Consider the following 15272-nt stretch of genomic DNA (forward strand, 5'->3'; position numbering starts at 1 on the left):
TGGGGCAAGTAACCTGCCTTAATGATCTCAAGCGTTGTGGCAACATTTTAAGTGCAGTTATCAGTTTCTGCTCATCAGAATCACCCAGGGACCTTTTAAAACTTCCGTTGCTCAATACTCCAGAACCATCAGACTTGTTGAGGGTGGGACCCAGGCATCTGTAGTTTATAAAGATCTCCAGGTGATTTCACGGTGCAGCAAGGGCTAGGCGTGACAGCTTTAGTGGCTAGTTTTTGGGTTTTTTTAAAACTTTTTTTTATTGCGTTATAGTCATTTTACAATGTTGTGTCAAATAGTGGCTAATTTTTTGCACAAGAAGCCCAAGCACTTATTTGGATGGTGTCCCAATCGGTCCTCCACCAGCAACACCATCACATCCACAATTAGCCTTGTTCTCAAACTGCCTGCCTTCTCCCAAGGTTGGTGCTGACACCCAAGTCTTTCCATTTGTCATTCAAAAGTGCCTGTCCACTTATGAGAAATGATGCCTGACTCTCTTCTGTCCTTCAGAACTATGCCTACTATGGAATGATTCATCTCGTCTGCAGGTCAAACATTTGTCATTCTCTCCCCACTTTCAATTTTTTTAATCTCCACTTCCTTTTCTCACTTACTGGCATTTTCAACACTGTCACTTCTTTCGCCCTCACAGACCATACAGGGTTGATGGTGTCCTGGGCATCTGAAGCCTGGGCAGAAAGCTACAGTGCGGCTGAAACTAACCTGATAACCCAGGACTCTGCCATTCACTGAAGGTGGGGAGAGATGCTGTCCTTTTTGCTCTAGAGGGTAGCTCTGTTTACAGCTGTAAAAGTTCCTATGAAAAGTTTTAAAATTGAGGAGCTTTGTGCTGCCATTCCTTGAGAAGCAAAGCTCTAAAGCTTACCATGAAATTCTTAAGGCATACTTTTGGATTAATAACAAAGATATTCATGGTGGAGAAGAATAAAAAAAACCTTTGCACATTTCAGTTCTAAACTTTTGAATTGTGTAAACCTTTCTACATGCGATATAAGTGAAAAAAATTCTACAGTGAGAGCAAAATGCTTCTCATCCAATAAGATTTATATGCAAAAGCAGCAGCATTCATTGTGAAGATATTCTCTAGAAGGACAAGTCAGGTGTTGATTAAATGTTCCCTAAAACATATACTAATTTGGACTACTAATGAATGACTGACAAAATTAATCCACATCTTCACCCTGCAAACCAGCTTCCTTTCACGCACATACAAGGACATCAATTAAAAAGTTGATAGCATTTAAAAAATGCATTTACTTGATAAAGTATTGCCTGTATTAGATAAGCCTTCGTTTATTACTTTGCAAAATGTTTCCAACATTATCTCCCATTATTTCTGCAAAACTATCAATGGAAAATGCACAGATGGTGAATTCAGAGTCTATGATGGAAAAAACAGATCTGATTTCTCTACCAATTATAAGATAAAATGTCACAATAATTTACTCCAGTAATTTTTATGGGAAAGATCAAGATTACTGACTTTTGAAATAAGGTCTCCACCAATGTCCTAAGTTAATTTCAATCCTGTACCTAATAAGTGGTACTTGAGAAGGAATTTTAGGATAATATTTAAACGTTAATTAAAAACAGAGTAAGCATTCACGTCAGTCAAGCATGACCTCTGCTCTACAAGGCATTTAAATGCATGTCACCTTGACCTGTAACACAGTAATGTAAAAAATTTTGGTCAATATAAATCAAATGTACACTAATTTATTCAGCAGGCTTCCTGGTATCTGAATCAACATAAGAAATCTAACCAGTATTTGTTATTCTGTTATTGACAAAAGGAAGCATATTTAAATGATAACAAGTACTCATGGGTGTCATTTGGAAGTTAAATTGTTCCCCAAGGACAGCCTCTGTAAACGTCTACATTTAAAGGTCATTTACCACCAAATTATGAACAACTGTTGCATTTATTAGCACAGGCTCATTAGTTTGGAAGCTGCAGCCATCAATTTTTACTGACAATGAGATTTAATTGTTCACTAATAATAAATAAGGAAAACAGACCTTTTCTATAAATGTTTATTCCTTGCACTACAATCACTTTTTAAAAATGAGGTGAGGTGCAAACTTTCCATAGGTATGTATCTGAAGAGAAAACCTAACTATAGGAAGGACTAAACCACAGTTTAAAATAAATATTGGGGAAGGGGGAGGTGTATTACTCAGTGGGAGAGTGCACACTTAGCATGCACGAGATCCTGGGTTCAATCCCCAGTACCTCCACTAAAAAAATAAATCAATAAACTTAATTACCTCCCACTACCAAAAAAAAAAAAGGCTAAAAAGAAAAGATGTACTGAGTTTATATGAGAGTATTGTTAACTGCACATCATAGTATTCAAGTTACAGGAAATCAAGAAGAGTACACATGACTCAAGGACTTTTATCTCCTCTTCTGGGTAAGGAGTTAGTATATTCTTGGTTGTATGCAGGACAGTGGTAACACATCAGGCAGAATTATGACCTTGCTAATGTCTTTATCTGGAGACGCATATGGGTGCCAAGTTGCCAAGGGGTGGAATTTCCACAGTTAATTTTATGCGTCAATTTGACTGAGCCACAGGATGGCCAGATATTTGGTCAAACATTTTGAATTGAGCATGTCCCAAAATAGAACTTCTGAACTTTCCCCCCAAATCTGCTCCACCCACATTCGTCCACATTTCAGTAAACAGAGCCACCATTCTCCCATTTGCTCAAGATAACTACCTTGGAACCAACCTGTTCCTTTTTTTCTCATACTCCACATCTAATCCATCAGTGAATTCTGTTAGCTCCATCTTCAAAATCTGTCCAGAATCCAAACATCTTCCACTATGTTCACCCACAGAACTGTTCTAAGCCATCATTATCTTTTACCGAAGATACAATGACTTCCTAACTGAGCTTCCTGCCTACACCCGACCCTCCTCTAGTATACTTCCCACACTGAAATAAACTGATCATTTGAAAACTTACTTCATCTATAACTAACATCTAAGGACAGGGATTTCCAACTGGTTTTCTTCGCTACTGTGTCTTCGTCCACTGTACTGATCATGTGGTTGGTAATTAGTGCATACTTAGTGAATCAAGTCACTCCTGAATAAAAGCCTTCTCTCAGAGTAAAAGCCTTATCACCCTCTCCTACTGGCCTGTGCCTTGTCCAACCTGCCGTTCCACTCCACATTCTCCATCCCCCCACACTCCCTGTGACCTCATCTCCTCCAACCCTCTTACTCTGACCCTAGTCCAACCCCCTGGCCTCCTTCCTGTATCTAAAACACACTGGACACATTCCTATCTTATGCTCCTTGCACACGCTATTTCCTCTGCCTAGAATACTGTTCCCTAGATAACTCCGTGACTCATCCCCTCACCTTCTTCAGGTCTCTGTTTCGAAGTCACTTTCTCAGTGAGGGCTTGTCTGATGATCCTCAAAGCACTCTTATCCCCCTTCACTTGCTTATTTTACTAATATTTATCACTATCTGAGATATTTATAATTTAATCATCACATTTCCTTCTGCCCTCTTTACCCATCCAACTAGAATCTAAGCTCCTTGAGGGGAGAAAACTTGATGGATTCCCCTTGAAGAGAGACTTCTGTTTTGTTCATTGCTGTATCCCAAACAGGCAGATTAGTGCCTGCCACTTAGTAGGCAGTCAATAAATATTTGTTAGACAAGTGAGTAATTTGTTTCCATTTTCTCTTGGTATTATAAACAATGTGACAATGAATAACTTTCTATGTATATCCTTGTACATTTGTGGATGTAGACCAAAAAGTGGGAAGGCTGGGTCGAAAGGTTATATAAATATTTTATTTAACAAATATTACCAAATTGACCTCCAAAGCAGATCCTCCTAGTTATAGTCTCACCAACAGTATGTTAGAGAACCTGTCTCCCCTCACTCCAGTACTTATCAGTACTCCCCGCACCTCACCAGTACTGGTTTTTATTGATCTTTTTCATTTTGAAAATTGAATTTAAAAAAAAACACTTGTTTTCAGCTTTGCCTTTCTTTAGTTACTAGTGAGACTGACTACCTTACTGTTAAGTTTTCGGTCATCTAGATGTCTGATGTTTCTCTTCTATTAAAAACAATTTCACACTGTAAAATGATTATGAATCAATAAAAAATGTAAAAAAAAAAACAAAAAAAAAAACCCAATTTCATTACTTGTAGTGCTTCCAGGACAAAATTTTATCTGGGCATCTATAGTCCCACTAAACCACTTCATCTAACTACAAACTCTGGCCCTACCCCTATCACCTACCCCTTCTGACCAACTCTCAAGACTTCTTTCACTTCCCTAGACCCTTCCTTGAACCCAGAAAGATCTTTCCTTCCTCAAACTGACAAACTTCCACTCATCCTTCCAAAACAAGTTTTCATGTCAGCTACCCTGCATCCATAAGACTAGTACAAAGCCTGGGAGACAGTAGGCACATAATAATCACGAGAATGAAACTTGGCTCTACTTGGATTGTGTAATTTTGAAAATAAGATTAATTTCCATAAGCAAGGTGAAGAGGAGGGTGTAGAAGAGACAGAAGCTTCCAGTTTCTAAAACAATTTCAAAATCCCTAAATTTATCTAAATTCAAAGAACTAAGAAAGGGTAGATGGCGAGACTCAACTCACATATTGGTTCCTCCTCAGAATAAAAATTATAAAGTGAAAACCTGAGTAATCTGTCTTTTTAATAAATATCAACAAGAGGACAATAGCATATTTCAAATTCCCACAATACCCTCTTTAAACAAAAAAAAGAAGGCAGCTAGAAAGGGACACTAGAATGTTTCAAATATGCCCCATCTAGTCACAGAATTTAGCTAGCAGACTATACGGGATCTACACTGAGATACCACTGCTCACCTATCAGATGGGCAAAAATCCAAAAGCCTGACAGCACACTCAGTTGGAAAGCTTGTGAGGAAACCAGTTCTCCAATAAATTCATATGGGAGTGCAACATTGCACAATCCCTGAAAAAGGGAATTTGACAACACCTGGCAAAATTAAATATGCACTTACCTTTTGATCCAGTAACTCACTGCTAGACATCTAGTGAAAAGATACACTAACAAAAGTACAAGAAGACACATGCACAAGGCTAGTGACTGCAGCCAACAACAGAGAGCAGAGCTATAGAAAACAATGCACGTCTCTGTATATGCCCGTGAAGTCGTCTCCACGATATACACTGTTATATAAAAAAAGCAGGTGGAAGAAAATGTTTTAATGTACTACTGTTTAATCTAAGGAGCAGGGGAACAAGTATACCTGCATTTGTGTATGAGTATATATATTTGAAATATAAGGATAAACCATAACTTTTAAAAAATAGTTATCAGTGGCAGAGGAAGGCGATAGGGTGAAGAGGACATAAATAGAAGCTAGATTGCAGCAGATCAACCTGATGCAGCATGTAGTTTATACAAGTATAAAAGAAAATTAATTTTTAAAAAATCCCTAATAATACAAAATAAGATGAGACTGAATAGCTAATTGGTGGCTAAGAGATGCAGACCCTGAGGATGTGGAGGTCTGACTATGGGACGTGAGCATCCTCAGGTTCTGGCATCCAGAGCAGATCCTGGAACTAACCCCCCACAGACAGTGAGGGACCGCTATACTGAGATTTTCAGTGTGGGAGAAAGAAGATACAGTTGAAGACATAAGAGACTAAGAAAACAAGTTCCTACCTTGACCACAGAGAAGATCTAGAAACCTCCACAAACCCACTTGTACCTTGGAATCCGTGCGGAACTCATTCCAGAAGCCCCAGCAGAGGGGGAGGGTATAGCTCAAGGGGCAGAGTGTGTGCTTAGCATGCACAAGGTCCTGGGTTCAATCCCCGGTACTTCCTCTAAAAATAAACAAACAAACAAAAAAGGAAGCCCCAGCAGACACCAAACTCTGTGGATACTCAAGTCCTTTCAAGTCCTTTATATAAAAGGGCATAGTACAGTGAATACTGTTAGCTCTCCATAGTACCAAGTTTGGCATCCACAGATTCAATGAATTGTGCACCGTTTCAGTTGGTTGAATGGGTGCAAAACCTGAGGACTGGAGAGCCAGCTTTATATACCGTGTGCCCAGATCACAGTCTCTAAATCACTTCCCACTAAAGTTAACCAGGGATCTTTAGAGAAAAAGCTAATTCTAGATCTGGGGCAGCAAAGGTAGAAGATTCATTGGGAATATCTTGTTATACTAGGAAAGCAAGGAAGTTATCAAAGATGATTTAGGTTGTGTCAAGGACACAGCACCCAACTTGAAAAAGCCAAACTTGAAAATGGCCAAAGATGGAACAAAAAGTATATAAGAACGACAAATGCAGCGAACTTAACTACATCACATATGCTAATACCCACAAATTAATAACAATGCTAACTTCTTCAGTAAAGCCTGTTATAACTTGTAGTTTGTGATCTTTGGAGACAACCAACTCATTACCTTGACAAATAAATAATAAAAGAAAGAGTCAAGCATTTATCCTGCCTTTCCTATAAAAACCACACCTTATAGTAACTAGCTTCTGAGGCAAAGTTTCTTTTTATACATGTATTCAAGCCAATAGATGAAGAGGGAATGATAAAATTAGAATATCAGTGCTTAGCAACCACAAGTGAATTAACAGATCTAGGCAATGTTCTTCAGTGGTTGCTAGCATCACAAACCAAATCTGAAAATGACCAAGCCTATACCTACTTACCATATAAGGAACAGAAGAATGTGTTAATAATGACACAAGGACGTAGGCAGCACAGTCCACTGTGGGAAACTCTACAGGACAAATAGTTTATACAACAAAATAATTGTAAAAGAAAAAGAGAAAGAGGTAGAAAAAGAACTTACAGACTAAAAAAGTCTGAGGAGATGTACTATGCAATCACATTATATAAGGAGACGTATTATTCAATCCCAATGCAAGCAAACTGCACTAAAAAAAAATGCATGGGACTATTAAGGACATGTAAAATGAATTTATATTTACAATACTGATGAATTATGGCTTATTTTTTTAATGGCTTATTTTTAAGTATCTGATAATGATACTGTGATTCAATTTTAAAAGAGGAACCTTTAATTTTAAGACATAAACTGAAAATATTCACAGATAGGCCTGAGATTTCCTTCAAAAATGAAATCCTGGGGAGACTGGGCAAGGGGCAGTGAGAAACAGTGAGAAACAAAATTGGCCAGGAATTTATCATTTAAAAATCTGAGCAAAGGGGTCATTATCCTCTCCACTGCTGGAGACGTCAAAACTTTCATAATAAGCAGTTACTTTTAAAAGGGAGGGGAAGCAAGACAACAACTGAGAATTAAAACAGAACAGACTCTACAGAGCAAAATAAGAAGAAATTGCATTAAAAATCTGAATCAGTACCTGGAAACCCAGCATAAGAATACAAGGTATGAGCCTGATGGCTCACTTGTAGGATGGAGAGATGCAGTGGGGGAGGGAAGGAAAAGGAGGAGGTGGGAAGTAAGTATCTCCATGTCGTCTATAATGTATCTGAATCATTTCTTTAAGTATACTAGCCCCTAGGAGCTTGAATGAAAGAAAACAAAACAAAAGACAAAACAAACAAACAAAAAACATAGTAAATAAGGCTAGAAAACTAAACCTGAATGGAACACACAGTAGAAGTTGTAATAAGGATACTAGTCAGTTAAATGTAGTAATTGCTTCTGCGGTACCTCAAAGTATCAGCAAAGAGTTTATTTTATGCAGTACAAATACGTATCCTGGACTTTGGTTTACATTATTAATTCACATTAAAGAACTTAAAAAAAAGTAAACTTCAAGGCAGTCCCTACTTGAAATAAAATGAATAAATCATGAACACAGCTAGAGAGACATCATTCTTTGCACTTTATAAGGATCATCTAACTTAATCCTCAAACCATCCTATAGAGTAGGTACAGGCAGACTTCATTTTATTGCATTGCACTTTATTGCGCTTTGCAGATATTGCTTTTTTTTTTTTTAAAACAGATTGAAGGTTTGTGGCAACCATACATGGAACAAATCTATTGGCACCATTTCTCCATTAGCATTTGTTCACTTCATGTCTCTGTGTCACATTTTGGTAATTCATGCAATTATTTCAAATTTTCCATTATTATTCTGTTCATTATAGTGATCTGTGATCTTTGAAGTTTCTATTGTAATTGTTTTGGGGCCCCCCAAACTGTGCCCAAATAAGACAGCGAGCTGAATCAATTAACATTGTGTGTGTGTTGACTGCTCCACCATCCGGTTGTCTCCCTGTCTCTCTCCCTCTTCTCAGATCTCCCTAACCCTGAGACACATCAATATTGAAAGTAGCCCAATAAATAACCCTACGATGGCCTCTAAGTGTTCAAGTGAATGGAAGTCACATGTCTCTCACTTTAAATCAAAAGCTAGAAATCATTAAGCTTAGTTAGTGAGGAAGGCATCTGGAAAGCTGAGACAGGCTGAAAACTGGACTTCTTGAGCCAAACAGGTAGCCAAGCTATGAATGCAAAGGCCAAGTTCTTGGAGGAAATTAAACCTGCTTCTCCAGTGTATATATGAATGATTAAAAAAAAAAAAAGAAACAGCCTTATTGCTGATACAAAGATTTAGTGGTCCGGAAAGATCAAACCAGCCAAAACATTCTCCTAAACTAAAGCCTAATCCAAACAAGGCCCTAATTCTCTTTAATTCTATCAAGGCTGAGAAAGGTGAGGAAGCTGCAGAAGAAAAGTTTGAAGCTAGCAGAGCTTGGTTCATGAGGTTTAAGGAAAGAAGCTGTCTCCACAACGTCAAAGTGCAAGGTGTGGCAGCAAGTTATCCAGAATTCCTAGCAAAGATAATGAATGAAGGTGGCTATGCTAAATAACAGATTTTCAGTGTAGACAAAACAGCTTTTTACTGGAAGATGCTATCTGGGACTTTCATAGCTAGAGAGGAAAAGTCAATGCTTCGCTTCAAAGCTTCAAAGGACAGGCTGACTCTCTTGTTAGAGGCTAATGCAGCTGGTGACTTAAAGTTGAAGCCAGTGCCCGCTATTATGAAAATTTTAGGGCCCTTAAGAATTATGCTAAATCTACTCTGTTTGTGTTTTCTAAATGGAACAAAGCCTAGACTGACAGCACATCTGCTGACAATATGGTTCAGTGAATATTTTAAGCCCACTGTTGATGCCTACTGCTTAGGAAAAAAGATTCCTTTCAAAATAATACTGCTCATTGACAGTGCACCCGGCACCCAAGGGCTCTGATGGAGATGTACAATGAGACTCATCTTGTTTTCATGCCTACTGACACAACATCCATTCTGCAGCCCATGGATCAAGGAGTAACTTCAACTTTCAAGTCTTATTATTTAAGACATGGAGCTCATAAAGCTATAGCTGTCATAGTGATTCCTATGATGGATCTCGGGAAAGTTAACTGAAAATCTTCTGGAAAGGATTCACCATTGTAGATGCCATTAAGAACATTAATGATTCATGGGAAAAAGTCAAAATATCAACATCATTAGATGTTTGGAAAAAGTTGATTCCAACCCTCATAGATGACTTTGAGAGGTCCAAGACTTACTTCACTGGGGGAAGTCATTGCAGATGTGGTGGAAATAGCAAGATAACTAGAATTAGAAGTGGAGCCTGAAGACATAACTGAATTGCTGCAAATCTCACAATAACATGTGAACGGATGAAGAACTGCTTCTTATGAGCAAAGAAAGTGGTTTCTTGAGATGGAATCTACTCACAGTGAAGATGCTGTGAAGACTGTTGAAATAACAACAGATTTAGGATATTACAGAAGATAAGCTGTCCAATTTTGAAAGAAGTTCTACTGTAGTTAAAATGCAATCAAACAGCATTACATGCTGCAGAGAAATCTTTCATGAAAGGAAGAGTCCATCGATATGACAAACTTCATTGTTTTCATATTTTAAGAAACAGCCACTGTCACCCCAACCTTCAGCAGTCACCACCCTGACCAGTCAGCAGACATCAACATCAAGTCAAGACCCTCCACCAGCATAACGATTACGGCTCACTAAAAGCTTTGATGATGGTTAGCATTTTTAGCAATAAAATATTTTTAAATTAAGGTATGCACATTGTTTTATTAGACATAATGCTACTGCACACTTATCAGACTACAGTACACGTAAACATAACTTTTATGTGTTCTGGGAAACCAAAAAAATTGTGTGACTTGCCTTACTGTGATATTTGTTTATTGTGGTGTCTGGAACTGAACCTGAAATATCTGTGAGGTATGTCTATGCCAGTATTCTTCTCTTTTACAGATAAGGAAACTAAGACACAGGGAGATTAAGTAGCTTGCCCAAAGCCTGACTTCAGGCTCAGTGCTGAAGGCAAAATTTGAGGCAGACAGCTAGGTCTGCCTACAGCCTGTGCCTTCACTGTTAGGCTGTGTCAGCTTTCCTCACAAACTGGTGGAACATTATAAACAGGCTTTTGCCAAACGGCAAAAATCAATAAGGAAGCATCTTAAGTAACCAAAATTTAATCTAATCTGCACGGTTCATTTCTAATTAACACACCTGCCTCAATTTTGAGACACAGTGTGCTACAACTTGTACTACTTAGTATCACAGCAAAGCAGACAAAAACTGAATGCGATGTGGTATCCTAGATCGGATCTTGGAACAGAAAGAGGACATTAGTGGAAAAACTGGTGAAATGCAAAAACTCTGGAGCTTAGTTAACAATAACGTATCAATGCCAGTTTCCTTGTTTTAACATTACCATGGTAATGTATTGATGTTAACAGGGGAAACTTGGTGAGGGGTATATAGGAACTGTCGGTATTAACTGTGCAACTTTTCTGCAAATCTAAAATTATTTCAAAAATCAAAGGTTTATTTTAATAGATACATTTTCTAAGCACCGTATTTGCAAGATGCAATCCTCTTGTTAAAAAACTGATTTTTAAGTGAAAGTAGCACTCTGTTAATGTTCAAGAAAATTTTCAAACTCTTATTTCTTGTCTTTAAGGAACATATCTTACACATGTTTGACTTAATCACTCAACACGTTTATTGTTTGCCTGTGCTGTGAGTTTACCACGAGTGAGGCACTGTGCCAGGTATGTCTTTGTTACACAAAGGCCTTATTCATCATAGATGCTTCTAATGGGTGACTGAAAGATACTGTTGTGGACATTGTGGTCTTAGCATCCTTCTGACCTTCTCCCACTGTGGTGTCTGCAGGGTTAGATGGCAGGAATGGACTGACCTCATTCTTAGCTTCAGAGATGCCCCCTAACTATTTTCATTCCACCTGCTTAACTTATTCTTGCCATGGTGATTGGTTCAGGCAGCCAATCAGCACACAGATTTTCCCTGGCAACAGAACTGGTTGAAAAACCAACTCAGGATAGTGAGATATGAAGGGAGAAAAGTGCCCTTGCTCTGGAAAACAAAACAAAACAAAACAAAACAAAACAAAACACCCTCTCTTTCTCTAGATGTTGTAAAATCCAATCCTTTTTTTTTTTAATAATCTGCACTGTTACCATTTTGTCACCAAGTGGAAGCTACTCTGAGGATGAAAGTAAAGAGAGAGAGGATGTGGCCAAGCCCCCTTACTCAACCTCTCAGTCTCATCCTTACCAGTATAGAATGGCAATAATAATACTCCCCGCAGATTACTGTTAATTTCAAGGCAGTATATGCACTGTGATTATTAAAAACAACGGAGAATTGGGATGATATTAAAGTTTTGCTAATTTTGTGGTAGTATTTACATTTACATTTACACTTATGTTTCTTTAAAACAGTCTTTACCTGGCAGATATTCATAGTGAAACATTTACAGGTGAAATTTCAGTTTGGATTTGCTTTAAAATATTCCAGAATTTTTTAAAAAGTGGAAGAATGAAGGGTGATGAGTGAAATAAGAATTGTGAAATACTGAAGGTGAGAAATGGGTAAATGGCAGTTCATTATACTTTTCCACTTGTGTATTTTAATCCATAAAATACTAAATAATTATCCCTGCACATATCTCAATACTATGACCCTGTCTGTATAGAGCTGCCTTATGTGTTGAAAGGCATGATACATGAAGTAAATCAGAGAAAGAATCCAGATCCCAAGAAAAAGACATATTTATATAAGTACAACAGTCACCCACATGTAGTTAAAATGAACTTGAAAAACTACCTAATTCAATGCCTTGACTTTTACAACTATGAAAAGTGAAATCTAATACATTTCAAACTTTCATGTTGTTACCTAAGTAGGAATTCTAGTTTTGTTGTTTTTATCAACGATGTATCTGAAAATTGAAAATCCTAGCCTAACCTGGCACCCGGGACCTGCTCACCTTCACGTCCAGTGGACTGTTCTCCATCCTCACTTTTCAAGGCCACTGAGCCACATCTAGCACTTCACTTCTTATGAAGCATCTTATAAACATTCTTTTTCTTCCTGCCTCAGACCCCTGAGTTTCCTTCTCCCACTGGATGCCATGCTGAGAATTCTCCGCTCACACGAGTTTTGGGATTTTTACCTTCCATCCTGCCTCTTTCCTCACTTTACATGGCCATCCTGAGAAGAGCATCAGCTTCTGTGCTTTCTTCATCTTTTATGCTGGATGACCCCCTGGAGCCGTATTTCTAGCCCAGACCTTTAGATAGATCCTAACTCCAAAATGAAATTGCCTCCTCTGCCACAAAAAACTCAGTGGGCCCCCAGTTGACCTTCCCCCTCACTTCAGTTCTTTTTTGGTCACTGGCACCCGTATCCATAGGAGTCACCCTGATGCTTCACATCCGGCCACCAGACCCTGGAGATTCTTAACAGTCCTCCCCTTTCCTTTCCCATCTGCCTTAGTTCAGGCCCTCATCCTCTCCTTTCCGGTCATTTTGCAAGAATCTCTTAAATGATGAATGCTCTAAGGTCATCTTTCTAAATGCAAACCTCATCACGTCACTTCCTTCCTTAAAACTCCAGTGACTTCCCACTGAGGTTGAAGCCCATACTCCCTTACAGCTCTGAAGGCCAGTGAGCTGGTCTCACCACACCTCTCTCTGTCAGGAATCACTCTGCAAGACCCCCATCAACCCACTGAGCTGCTTCACGCCTAAGGATCACTGTTCTTTTGACATTCTTCTCCTGTCAGAAGGCTCAGTCATTCACTATTTAGTTCGCACACATACAGTGGATTTTTACTATATGATAGGCCCTGGACCAGGGTCCAGCAGTGGAGACTGAAAGGGTCCTAGCCTTAAGGAGCTTACAGGCTAATACAGAAATAGATATGAAATGAGTACACTCTGGCGGGGAGGGGGAGTTTGGGGTGGGAAGGGGTGGTGGATAGAGAATAACCTCCCCATGAAGGCATACTTGGTTTCACCTGCATTTTGTTACAATATCTTTTCCTGCTTCTTTGTAAACTAAAATGATTAAGAAGTGGCCTTTTTTTTTGGTTTGGTTTGTTTGGGGTTTGTGTGTTTGTGTGCATGTGTGTGTGTGTGTGTGTGTGAACTTGGGAGTTTCAAATGCCTTTCTCCTAAGATGAAATTCTGCCCTGCACTTCCTCTTTCTAGAATTCACAATCCCAGCATAAAACCTCAACAGATGTCAAATGTCAGCATTCCTGAGCACGCCCCCCCCCACCCCAGCAGCACCCTCAGGCAGAGCGGAACTGCCCTGTCCCTCCTCAAGACTCCAGCTGACATCAGCACATCCTAACCCTTCTGACCTTGCCACTCCTGGACAGGCTGAGAGTCTCCAAGGACAGACAGGAACAGCATCCCTGCATCTTCCAATTCCCCACATGAGACACTGCAGGCCCACAGTAAACGTTTAAATGTTCAAAGGGCAAAAAGTCACTCCTTAAAGGTAAATTACTTTGTACATTGAGCATAACTCTGTATAAACTTTTTGAATTTAGCAATACTGATAAAAACTTAGAAGGCCCAGAAGTAACACTTCTAGTTAATGTTCTACAGAAATCTAGAAGTAGACATAAAAAAGCACGTACAGGGATGTCTTATTTCAACATTTGACACAGGCGCTAAAAATGAGAAGCAAATGTTAATGACCATCAATAGAGATCTGTGTAAACACACGGTGCCAACCTTCTATGGAAGATCCTTTCTGCTTTAAATTTCCTATCACTGAATTGTCAGAACACAATTTAATATTTCTTAAATTTAAAACACAATCGAAAAGGTACTTTTTACACTAAAGTATACATTATTTCACCAGGTTCCTAATTAGGAAGATTATATTTTGAAATTCTGGGTTTTTCAAAAAAGATTAAATATTATTCACCGCTAAAACCCCAACAGCTAGAACAGAGACATACAGCAAGCACTTGGTTAATATTTGCTGAATGAATAAACTGCTATTTAATTACAAAATTGTTGTGCCCAGGGTACAAAGTATCTAATAGCTGCTTCACAAACTCACAAAGAAAAAAAACCACTTGCAGAAGGTATCCCAACAAAAAGTTCCCAACCTACGTGAGTTAGGACTTCTTTTTTAAGTAAAAATTTAAAAAGTACAGACTTTCATCACATAAGCAATCATCTAACTACCAAGTTTACCAAGAAAAGGGCTCCTTCCAAATCAGTTGATTCATAACCTGGAGTCTAGCACATGGTTGGCCATACAACAGGTAATAAAAAGAAATATGAAAACCTTGGGTTAAAACACAGATTCTGTAACAGAAGTAAATCAGTAATTCCGCTCTACTTAAGTGCTTATATGGGGAGGTAATTAACTCTTAGCTTGGAATACTGGGTTCACCTTCATCTAGAGATGAAGCAAGCCCCTGACAAGCTGCCTTTTTATCCCCAGATCCTAAAAGGAAGGGAGAGATGAGACCTGAAAGAATGAAAGACAGCCAAGGTTTCAGGCCTAAGGAAAAAGACATGAATAGGTTCAAATTAAGTGCAATTTCTCCATCCTTTTTTGGGAGGACGATACAGTATATTTAACCAAATCCATTTTTATTTATTTATATATAAAAATAATGGCCAAGCTCTTCTTTAAAGCTTCCCACCCAAGGGAAGGCACTTTGAGTACTTGTTTTGGGACACTTGGACCCAGCAGTCTACTTAATTTTAAAAATTCACATACTCTGGATTTTTTTTAATCACTACTTTTGATTCTAAAAATTCCTTTGAGAGGGTGATTTAATCCTCGCTATGAAAACACAAGGTTCCAAATAAGCTGTCATCAAAAGCCAGTGAGATTAAAACACTTCTCTGTCAAACT

General features: G+C 38.5%; 1 protein-coding gene across 9 annotated transcripts in view; it reads right to left on the reverse strand.

The window, feature by feature from the left end:
* The window catches only part of SNX24 (sorting nexin 24), a 147159-nt gene that overhangs the window by 116183 nt on the left and 15704 nt on the right, over positions 1-15272 (reverse strand). Inside the window, exon 1 of one of the 9 annotated variants that reach the window (XM_072957732.1) lies at positions 5774-5892. The exons of the other annotated variants lie outside the window; for them this stretch is intronic. The gene's annotated coding sequence lies outside the window, so the exon portion shown is untranslated. Of the gene's footprint in view, positions 1-5773; positions 5893-15272 lie in introns of those variants that run through there. 9 annotated transcript variants of the gene reach the window in all.

This window comes from Vicugna pacos, chromosome 3 (assembly GCF_048564905.1).
Source record: "Vicugna pacos chromosome 3, VicPac4, whole genome shotgun sequence".
NCBI lineage: Eukaryota > Metazoa > Chordata > Mammalia > Artiodactyla > Camelidae > Vicugna > Vicugna pacos.